The sequence below is a fragment of the Aulonocara sp. 'chitande type north' Nkhata Bay genome, linkage group LG9, assembly GCF_057382095.1.
Source record: "Aulonocara sp. 'chitande type north' Nkhata Bay isolate Kocher_YH1m ecotype deep benthic linkage group LG9, A_spYH_male_GT1.1, whole genome shotgun sequence".
NCBI lineage: Eukaryota > Metazoa > Chordata > Actinopteri > Cichliformes > Cichlidae > Aulonocara > Aulonocara sp. 'chitande type north' Nkhata Bay.
In genome coordinates this window covers 32,923,691-32,935,763 of record NC_141352.1, presented here as the reverse complement: position 1 = coordinate 32,935,763, position 12,073 = coordinate 32,923,691, and positions in this window count along the sequence as shown.

Here is a 12,073-nt window from a genome sequence, read left to right as displayed (position 1 = left end):
TTTGGCATTAGTTTTCTTCCAGCCTTGGAAAAAAACCCTCAGAGATTGGATGTGTTTGGTTGACTTGAAGCTTTCTGTGAGTTGGTGTCATCAGGTTTGTTCGACACACTGTCAAACAAAACTGGAAGCTTCTGTGACTTTGTCTTTACCAGTGATGGGAATAACGGCGTTACAAGTAACAGCGTTACTAACACTTTTTTCAGTAAAAACGTAATCTAACTAATTACTATTTCTATCGTTACAACAGCGTTACTGTTACTAACAAGAAAATGCGGTCCCAGATAGCAAAATTGGTATGGCCCAGATCTGGCCCACACAATGTGCTTACACATAGCCAACATACCGCAGAGAATGATGGTCCTCTGGTGGCCCAGACCTGGTTTGCCAGAGGTGGCCCACACATGGGCCAGCACAAGGCCAGTTGCAGACACACTGGTGGTCCTGTGCTGGCCTATGTATGGATTACCTCTGGCAAACCTGATCTGGGCCAGCAAAGGGCCGTCATTCTTTGTGGTATGTGTAAGTGGTGTGTAGCCACGGGCCAGTTGCAGCCATGTAATAACAACATGTGCCGGAACATAATATTGCAAAAGTAAGATGACAAAACTCTGTGGAGACAGTGAATGGAGTGATTGTTATGTAGCACTTTTCTACTCTCCCAGATTACTCAAAGTGCTCTGTACAACATGTCCAGTGTTGGGGAGTAACGGAATACATGTACCGCCGTTACGTATTTAAAATACAAAATATGAGTAACTGTATTCCGTTACAGTTTAAAAAGGTGGTAATTAGAATACAGTTACTTTGTTGAAATAAATGGGTTACACTGCGGTATTTTCCTGTTTCATATTGTCACAGGTCAGGACTGTTTGGGTTTTGTTTGTCCTGTTGTTCCAGGCGGCAGCGTTACGGTTGCCATGGTTACAGGTGACGCGCTCTCTGTGCGACTGTGTGTTTCCTGCATGAGAGAGCGCCTTTTTGTTGTTGCTGTTGTGCTAAGCTAATAGGCAGAATGCTACAGGCATAGCCCCAAAGAATGTAGCCTCATGGGCAGTGTAGTCCGTGCTGCAGGGAGAATGGACTGCTATACCAGTTATGTTTCTGTGAGCGAGGGAGGGAGAAAAAGGAGAGTGGAAAAGTACGAGTTGTCGCCGAGCAGAAACGGGAGCTGGAAGCATGTAAATATAATAATAACCACTTCAGCCAAGAAGAGTGCCTGACGAGCCCAGTTGTAAGTAAGCTATTAAGACTCGACTGTACACCATGTTCAGCCACACACCCATAATTTGCTCCATTGCGGTTAATTTCACACCTCAAACATTTAGTAAACAACTCTTTTACGCTACGTCCACACCTGCACTGTCATGAGGTGGCCCTGGACATTCTTCAAGGAGAAGACAACACTTTTTATGGGATACTCCTACCCACACTGGAGACATTGATATTTAAGTCCCTGGAGTTGAGCAGTGGCCTGCAAATTCTTGAAAATCTTCCAGAGGCATGCAGTTGTCACAGTAAGAACTTGTGTTTTTAACCACAGGAAAGGAAGGACAAGGCCAAGGCAAGTCTGCTGGGAGAGTGCCAGAAAATTGTCCTTAACAAAGACCAGCGAGCAGGTACCAGGACGCCAACATGCCAACTTATCCTCTGTGGCCTAGTCCGTGCTGACTTTTTTTCCTTTGAAGATTAATTCAAGTCATAGATTATTTCAAATCAGGATCACATGGAATGGACTCTCTGAATAGATTCACACTGATAAAGAATATTTCACTCAGATACAATGCAGCTACTCCATCCAGTGCCCCAGTAGAAAGACTGTTTAGCCTTGGAAAGCTCATCTTTTCTCCAAAGAGGAACAGACTCTGATGAGAAATTTGAGAAGCTCCTTGTTTTGAGATACAACCACTGGTTTAATGGCTAGGTTGAATGGATGTGAGAGGTTTGTGGATGTTGCGAATAAGAATTCTTCATGTGTTAAAAAAAAAGCTGAAAATGGTTTTATTTGTGTACGTTTAATGTGTTAGACTTGTACACAGTTAAACATATATGGATCAAATAATGTTGAATTCTGGATATGGATTGGTAAGCAATAAAAATTTGAAATAAGGGGGTAGGAACAGGAAAAGTATAAACTTCATCCTGCTCCTTTTCGAGCACACACATTCTGGAGACAGATATATACATGAAAACTTGATGATTTTTAAGTATTGTGTTTTTTCCTCATCATTTCAATTATATTAGCATGTTCGAAAAAAAATTTCTACCTACCTACTAGGGGTGCAACAATACTCTTATCGGTATTGAACCGTTGAATACAGTGCTTTCGGTTCGGTACGCACATGTATCGAACAATACAAAATTTTTAATTTATTTTATCAACTTTTCTTTTGACGATGCTGTCTGTGTTGAGAGCTCAGTGGATCTGCGTTCGACTATTCCGCCTTTGGTCGATTACAGTCTTATGTTATAGCAGCTGTGTTGAGCTCGATTCCTCGAGGGTCAACTTTTTGATTCCCTAGTCCAACACACATGAATTAAATGGCTGAATTGCTACATCAGCATCCAGTCAAGTACTGTAGTATTGCTAATGACCTAATAATTTTATTCTGGAGTGTTGGGGTGAGGACATGTCTTGGGCCTTGTCCACCTCTCCATGTCTGTCACATGACTGCAAGGATTTGGAGGCGGGTTTCCTCATGCCCTGAGTTTGATCAAACTAGAATCACATCATATTTTGTCAAGTGTCCGCCAAAGCGCTGAAGAGAAGGATGGTATAATAAAAAAAAAAAATTAAAAAAAAAAATTAAAATAGATAAGATGAAAACATTATAGAAAATATTGTGACACATCAACATATGTTTGTAAAAATATATGTGTAGATGCGAATATGCACATACATATACAAAAGTGTACACAATCACACACACTAGCACAAATATGTGACCATAAAATACGTGTATACGTGTACATCATCCAATGAGACAAAAAACTAGAATAGCTAAAACAGAATAAAAGTGGTGTCAGAGAGATCCGAAAGCCTTGGAAAATAAGTAGGGAATCAGATTTGATTTTAAGATTTCCAAGGAGGAAGAGGATTTTATAAAAGATGAAAGACTGTTCCAGAGTCTCATGGCAGCAATGGAGAAAGCCCTGTCACCTCTAGATTTGCAACGGTAGGCATATTGTAGCAGATAATTAAAAGGGGAATCATAGTTTCTTCATTTATTCACACAACAGGTTAAACCATGTTAGCCAGCATGCCACAAGGCCACAAATTACAGCCCAGTGCCAGAAAAGTAGCTGTGATTACCTGCCTGGCACTGTGCACACCGTCGGCATCTTGAGAAGGCAGATACTTGAATGCAGTGACCAGCCAAACAGTAGTACATGCAGAGGGCAGCAAAGGCTCGCGTTAGGCTGGTGAGTCAGGCGTGGAGTGGACTCTATATTTAGACTATAATGACACTCCTGGAACATCAGCATCTGTTCTCTGGGAAGCAGGGAAAGCTGTGATGAGAGGTCAAATAATTTCTTTCTCATCACAGAAAAAGAAAGAGGAAAACAATTCAGGAACTAGAAAAAAAACCCCCACATCAAATCCTTAGAAGAAGCCTACGCAAAACAAAACAAGAATTAAATGAAATTATTGATAAACCTCTGATGGAGATGAGACGGCTGAGCAGGGGGCCGAGCTGATAACTGGGCAGCTGACTGAGCTAAGATGAGTGAGAGCAGTCTCAGGAAAAGCAATCTTAATGACAGCCACTGTCCTCACTTGCTGCACAAAAAAATAATTAATAAATAAATAAATAAATAAATAAATAAATATATATATATATATATATATATATATATATATATATATATATATATATATATATATATATATATAGGCCCAGAATAAATAGTCACAAAGTCTGAAGAAACAGAAAAAGTATACTTTTCACTCACTACAGCTGGCTGCTTTGACACTCCAAAGGATGCTGGGCAGTGCAGCGAGGAATAGAGGGGGTTCTGTTGTGTGGGAGAATTTTGAGTTGATTTTTGTCAATCGGGTGGGTTTTACAGCTTTGTGTTCTGGCCGTTTGCTTTTGTTTTGTGCGTGTTTATTTTATCTGAAAATGGGAAAAAGGTAAAATGTCAAAAATCTGCTTCCATAATATAAATATCATTAAATACCTTTAGAAAAACTTCCACTTCACTCTTTACATGTGATGTTGTCAAAATATATATTTTATTGTTTAATTAATCTTAAAATGTTAGTCTGCCAAATGTGCAGCAATTGAATTTATTTATTCTCTTTATCTGATAGTTTGTGGGGCCCAGGTAGACTGTATAACTGCATCTCTACCAGTTTCTCTGCACTCCAGCCTCTTCTGTGCCATGTGAAGGGATTTTCCTCAAGGCAGGAGAAATTATCTCCACGAAGAGGAACAGGTTTGGCCATCGCACACTAGAACAAATTTTCTTAAATAAAAATGAAGGGCAACTTCAAACCCTGGCTGGCCCTTAAAAATGCATCCTTTTAAGGCCCTAGTGTACAAAAATGTACACGCCCCAAAAAGTGCTATAAAAACGTTATATATTCATATTTTTTTTCACTTTAAATTGGTCAGTCTTTTAAAACTACTTCTCCCTGAAATATTCATATGAAGTTTTAATTATATTTTCGTTGTTTTAACCCTTTAAATCCCAGTTTTATTACATGAGCGCCCTGTTTTTTTAGCCCCAAAAAACAAAAAAACTAAATATTTTCCAAAAAAACCATTTGAAGTAATATTTGTTTGTTATTATAATTAGGCCTTTAGATGGACCAAAGATTGGCACCAACATTCATTTCGATCCACTTTTATTTTTTTTGCAGGAGCGCATTTCATAAAATGCACACACTATCGGTCCTAATCGACCACGCCCAAAAAAGTGCTATAAAAAATTTATATATTAATATTTTATTCCACTTTAAATTAGCCAATCTTTTAGACCTACTTCTCCTTGAAATATTCATGTCAAGTTTTAATTACATTTCGCGGATTTTAACCCTTTATATCCCGGTTTCGTCACATGAGCGCACTGCTTTTTTTGCCCCAAAAAACATAAAACTTGAATATTTTCCAAAAAAACCATTTGAGGTAATATTCAATTGTTATTATAATTAGGCCTTTAGATGGACTAAAGATTGGCACCAACATTCATTTCGATCGCCTTTTTTTTTTTTTTTCAGGACCAGAAAATGGTCTCCAGGCCGCAAATGCTCCTCCTCTAGGCCGAAATAAGTGCATCTTGCCGGGGTAAGTCGCGACGATTACCGGGGCACGATCACTGGGGACCCCTTTTTCCAGCACACACATCCGATACCACGTGACAACAAATACGTCATTTCCTGTTGACTAAAAAAAAAAAAGCACCCTCTCACGGTCCTAGGGGCCGAAAATGGTCCCGCCCGATCAGCGGGCGAAGCCGCTGCTGCACGCCGGAAATGAGGCTTCATTTCCCGCAGGTCTGTTTAAGCAGCCCGCTGTTTTCCAGCCCGGGGTCAAATGTGGAGCAAGGGCGCCACCCGGTGGACAAATAAAAAAATTACAACTCTAAGGCCCGTCCTGCAAAACGAAACGGAAACATAAGTAATCACCAAGACATTAACGGTAATAATTCTGCAGTGAAAAATAGCGTTTATAATGGAAGTCAATGGGGCCGTAAACGGCCCCTAAGGCTCTAAGAGGATGTGTATTGTTAGCTTAGCCACTGAAGCTAATTTAAGGAAGTCAGACTTGAATTTTGAAATGAAATTATGCCAAACTTTTTTTTAGAGAATTTGGCTATATTCTATTCAACACAGTGCAAATGGCTTGTAACTGAAAAACTACAATGTACAAAAATGGTCCCAGGGCCAGCAGGGGGTTAAATGCATCATGTTTTTAATTTGCAAGTTCATAAGCATGTTCCCTTTCCATTTCACAATCAAGTCTACACAGCAAATTCAAAAGTGTTAAATGTTTTGGTGTTAATAGTCTTCTTGCAAAAGTAGAGTTAATTTTACTCTAAGCAGAGTCACATTCTTTTAATGTAACTCTGAGGTGTAAAATGATAGTAGTTAAAATCGAGTGTTAAAAATGAGTGTTTCTCTGTCAAATCTGGAGGTGTTACAATGGAAACATTAACTCTTGACCTCTTAACTCTGAACTCCTACAGGGGGTATGACACCAATAGAGTGAATTCACAGACTCCGCCCCCAGCACGGCTCCAATCGAAGCTGAAGTGAAGCCGTTTCAGAACATTTTGCTCTACATATTTGAGTTGTTTGCCATGCTTGGTAAGTCATTTTTTCAAAGATTGTTTCAATTATTATTATGAGCTTTTACTTCTGTGGCTCTTTGGAGTTGAGACAAAGCTGTGTGAAAGGCATTAGCCATGTTGCTCGGTGATAGCATAATATTCTGTTTTAGCTAGCTGAAAGGTATTGTTTGCGGGCAAATACCACAGCCATGAAAAAAGCTTGCATGTGAATTTTCAGTCAAACTTTTGGTCAAATACACCTAAAACAATGTGTAGAATGTGAAATGTTGGTATAATGGTGCTACTTGAAGCCTGAAAACGATCGCCCATAAAAAAAAAAAAAAAAACGAGCAAACAGCAGTAGCAGACGTCCTGACTGGGTTCTACGTTAGCATAGATCCCTCCAGAGTTTTGTGCACACGGTTTAGGTAAAAATGAAAAAGGTTGAGGTTTTACATTTAGTTCAGTATTACCTGTTGCCTGTGTCTTTGTCTTTTGGGAAAATACTTTACACAAGTAACGGCTCAAAGAGGATTCCTTTTTTTTTTTTTTACTGTGCTGCAATTGTTTACTGGATTATTTGTGCCAATAATTAGTGTCAACTAATTTTTATTCAATCTCTGCACAGGATATGCTCGTGAAGATGGAATATGGGGGAGAGCAGAAGTGCGTTGAAGTTCCACAAAGGGATGAATGAAGGACATGCATATTGTATTGAAGAAATAAGTGATGAGAATGCTGTTATTTGCATTTACCAGCTCACCTATGTCAGACCTTTTGATAAACAAAATTCTAATGAAGTGAGAACATGTACACTGTTACATCTTTCAGAAAATGTTTTGAAATTGTGGTGCACAGTTCAGAATAAATGTTTTTCAAAAACCATTGCATCTTTTTAGTAAATGTTTATTTCCAAAATAAATTTCTAGAAGTTCAGAACAGTAAAATTCCCGCTTTTTAGAATGAATTAGAAGATAACTCTTACGTAGTTAAACTAAAATACTCTTTGAGAGTTAATATATAAACTCTTAACACCAAGTGTTAAATTATCAACTCCAGACAGATTTGGTGTTTAACACTAAATCAGAGTTAACGTACCAACTCTCCAAAAAGAGTTAAATTAACACTCTCTGGTGTGGACCCATATAGACACTTTAATAGTGTTGAAATCAAATCCGACAGTGTTAATTTGGACATGCTGGATTTGCTGTGTACCCACAGGTCAAAAATATGTCTGGGAAAATTTCCCTAATATATTATTTATAAATACACCCGTCTAGCGGTTAATTGCATAAGTGCATGGAGGCAGGACCTCACAGCAGAAGCATACTCCATAATGTGTTGTACATTATCACATGTATATTATATGTAATGTGGCATTTTTCAATTATTGTATTTTCCAACATCAAGAAGTCACAAGCAAAGAAAGACCACACCATGGTGCATATTTAAACAAGGAGAGTTTACTGATCAAAACTATTTATTAAACAAATAAACCACTTTTTTTTTTAACTACCAAAAAAAAAAAAAAATACAGGTTCAAAGCAACACAACGGCGGCCCAATATCAGACAGAATTCCACTCTGTAGAGTGAGCAATCTTAATGAAGCAGTTGGTTTTATTTTGTGGATTCAAGCTGCTCTTCATATTTTTGGCCACCAGATGTCACCAGAGAGGACTGTGTTGAAAAGCTTCGAGTAATGAACCGTTTTTCAATACAAGCTTTAGTGCTTCAGAAAGCTTCATTTGGCCATCACTAGCTACAGCACACTGAAACTCCTCCTCTGGATGATCCAGCCACAGGTTACACAACTTTCTCACCAAATAAATTATATCCTCCCAAAGCTCATCAGACGGTGCGAGGGCTGCGGGGGCCATGTAGTGGTCGCATCATTCTAGGTGGGCAGAACTGGATTGGAACTGACAGAGACTAAAGGAAAACACAGGGCTTATATACACAAAGACCTAATCAGGAAATGGGAAACAGCAGGGAGACACAGCTGGGAGAAATTAGTGCTAACGAGACAGGGGAAAGTAAAACTGAATACACTGACATAAGACATGGACCTTCAAAGTAAAACAGGAAACAAGAAACAAATCACAAAGACGCAAACTTGACACTGAACTAAACCTATAATAATAATAATAATCAAAACAGCACAACTTAAAGAATCAGAATGTAAATCATAATACAGAAAAATACCAAAATCTAAGAAACTGAAAATGACCCAGAACTGTGACAAAAAAAACCCAAAAAACAACAACAACAACTATATGTGCTGTTAAAGATTTATCTGGGAACATAATATATGACCCTGAAAGAATACATTTCTATGAAAGGGATTTCTATGAAATGTTATATTCACCACAAATAATTTAAAAATGAAATTGATCAGTTTCTTGACAATGTAACTCTTCCAAAATCACTAGACAGCAATGGCACTGGATTTGCCACTGACACCAGGTGAACTCCAGGAAGCCCTGATAAGAATGCCCAATAATGAGGCTCCAGGTCCAGACGGCTTTCCAGCAGAATTCTAAAATAAGAATTCTTGACAATTATGGCACCTGTATTCCACAGAATGTTGCAGGAAATCAAGGAAAATGGCAGACTATCACCAAATATGAATTCTGCCAATATTAGTCTCCTGCTATAACCAGGCAAAGACCCTATATTTCCCTCATGCTATCGTCCAGTATCCCTTATTGATGTAGACCTCAAAATAATCTGCAAGCTCTCTCAAAAAGATTAGAGAAGATAACCCCCCCCCCCCCCCCCCTTTTAATTCATCCTGACCAAACTGGTTTCATAACAGGTAGGCACTCAGCAACAGATACAAGTAGATTACTTAATTTAATAGACTACTCATGCAGTAAACACATTGAAACCACAATATTGTTTCTAGATGAAGAAAACGCATTTGACAGGGTTAACTGAAAAATTTTGTTTGCACATTTCCACAAATTTGATTTTGGAACCTCTTTCATTAACTGGTTAAAATATTATATAATTCCCCAACATCTTGTATCAGAACAAATGACCAAACATCCTCCAGCTGAGGGGCACCAGGCAGGGATGCCCACTTTCCCCTTCACTGTTTGCAATCGTTATTGAACCACTAGCAGCAGAAATTTGACAGGTGTAGGAATGTTTAGCTTATTTTAGAGTTTAGAAATGTGTTAACATAGAATGTAGAACTATTGTAGAGATACTGACACTGCCCTCAATATAATAATGGCCTCACTGTGTTGTGAACTTAGGAGTAGATTGTAGGAGACCCCTCCCCCACTTGAACTGTGAAAGTAAAACAGAGAGGAGTTAATGCTGAGTGGAAATTTCCCAGAGAATGTTTGGGTGGGGGTCTCAACATTTGTAATTGGATAACTGTGGTCTGGAAGGGAGATGGGGTTTTATGACCTAGGGTGTCACCTACACCCACAGTGTTTTAACTGTCACGCACACACATCCACACGCACACTCACTCATGTGCACACACATACACACAGGTATGCGTACACAGTCACACACGAGCACTCACATAGACACGTGGGAACGCGCACATGTAGGCATTCATGCGCTCGTGCACATAGACACAGACAGAGTTTGCAGCACACCGTGGGGGTTTTATGATAGGGTCGCCCCTACAAAACTGTGTTTCACAGACAAAGGAGTGAAGATTTGCAGAGGGACACACCAGCCTTGTCTTCCCTTCTAGAAGTGCATGCTTAAATGAAGATGAATAAAGGTTTTGTGAAATGACTACTGAGTTCTGGTGCCGTCTCTGGAAGTTTTGACGAATAAAAGAACCGGGGTAAAACTGATTTCTCAACACAGGCTACAACAATTAAGGGCATGAAATGCAAGAAAGTAGAAAATCAGTCTCTATGCGAATGATGTGTTGCTTTTTCTCCAAAACTCACAAACCAACCTTTCTGAGGTGATTACACTAATAAACCAGCATTTTTTGTATTGAACTGTGTTTTTTAATCACAGAATCATTATAAAAGCTTCACTGTGAGAGAACCGTCAAGGCTCGATTCATTTTCATGCCGAAAACCGTAAATCCAACAATCCAACAATCCAGAGAGGATTTTTTGTAATTACATTACTTGTTCTGATTACAGAAATAAGGAGAAAAGCACAGAGCTGTTCAGTCACTAACGAACTGCCATTAATGTACTTTTATTATTATTCTGTAAAAGCAACAGGCTGGATTCTCCTTCAGTTCCTGTGCAGAGCTGATTATTAAATATGCGCAAAGAGCAGCATGTTTTATGTCACATCTGCCACATCTGTGAAGACAATAACGCCAACTTAAGAAAAGTTTGTACTTCAGTAACCCTTTATTAATCTGATTAAACTGATTAATTTTTTAGCACTGTGTTTTGTTTTGTTTGTTTCTTTAACTGAGTTTGTTTCAAATATTCAGGTTGCACTTCAAAAGAAATAAAATCACCCGGCTCACCTGTTGAGACAAAAAAGAGAAAAGAAGCAAAAAAAAGAGAGCAGCATAATAAACACAACACCATCGCATTAATCTAGCTAAGTATAAATAACAGTAAATACTAAATATTGAATGTTGTTGTGCAGTACGTAGGACCAACAGCGCACAATGTGCTTTGAGGTAGCAGCCAGGAAAGGTGCGGTTTGTGTCTATGAACAGTGAACACCTGTGTGCACACTTGTGTGGATGCTTGTATTTAAAAAGGTTTCTCCGTGTAACAATCTGCTAGAGCTTTCAGCCAAGCTGCTCTAGGGCTCTGTCTCGAGGCACCTGCCAAGCGACACCAACGCCGGCCATCTACCAAACCACCTGAATGTTTTCTCCTTAGTTTTCTCCCTCATCTGTCTCCTTAAGGGTACCACTTTGACTGCCACACAGCTCAACCCTCACACCTTTTTGTTTGAGGCTGAGCTGAAACGCAAAAGGAGAGAAAGAGACAGCTCTTGGGAGGCCAGAAGGTCCCTGAATGTAACTGTGCAATAAATTTATAAAGTGTTTGAAACCTGATGTGTTCCTTCTGTTTTCATTCTACACACAAGAAGTTGAGTCCTTTTCTCATTTGTTTGATTTTTGTTCTCATTTGAGTTTTTGTGTCTCATATTTGGAGTCGCGTCTCCTAAATGATTGAGAAAAAGGACAATAAATATTATTTAATATTGAACTTGAAAAAACGGTTGGAGAAGCATAAAAGCTTTCCACAACTCTGCACGCAATATTGTTAACAAGGAACAATCTTTCATTTTTTTTAGGGTGAGTTCGCATGTGCACAACTATGTTCATGTTTACATGGTGTGTTTGTGGTATTTACAATAGTTCAAAGTCTACAGATCAAATGTTAAAACTGTAAATTTCTCTTATTTTGAAAAGTTCTTTTTGATTTTTGATGCTAGCTACACGTTTCACATATTTGGCTCAGCGCTCAGGGCCACCATCCTCATTGGCTGACCTGCCCACAAAGCTTTAATTTAACCCTGACACTGCAAGATACATGTTTGAATATTTACATCATTTCACTCATTTTATTCACACAACAACATCTTCAATAACAGAGTTTGAATGAAGTTCAGGGGTTGATGCTGCTCATTGATTGGACGGTTGGTTTCAGCGCTGCTCTGCACAGATGAAGGTAGAAGGTGTGACTGGATCTATAGACTGGAAACAGGGAAACATGTTGAACATTTAAAGCATTGCAGTAGAAATGTTCATGTTCTAAATGTAGCAGAGCTGATCGGTGATCAGCGTGTTCACACTTGCAATCTACAACAACGTTTCATGTCTTCACACGTTAGCATGTG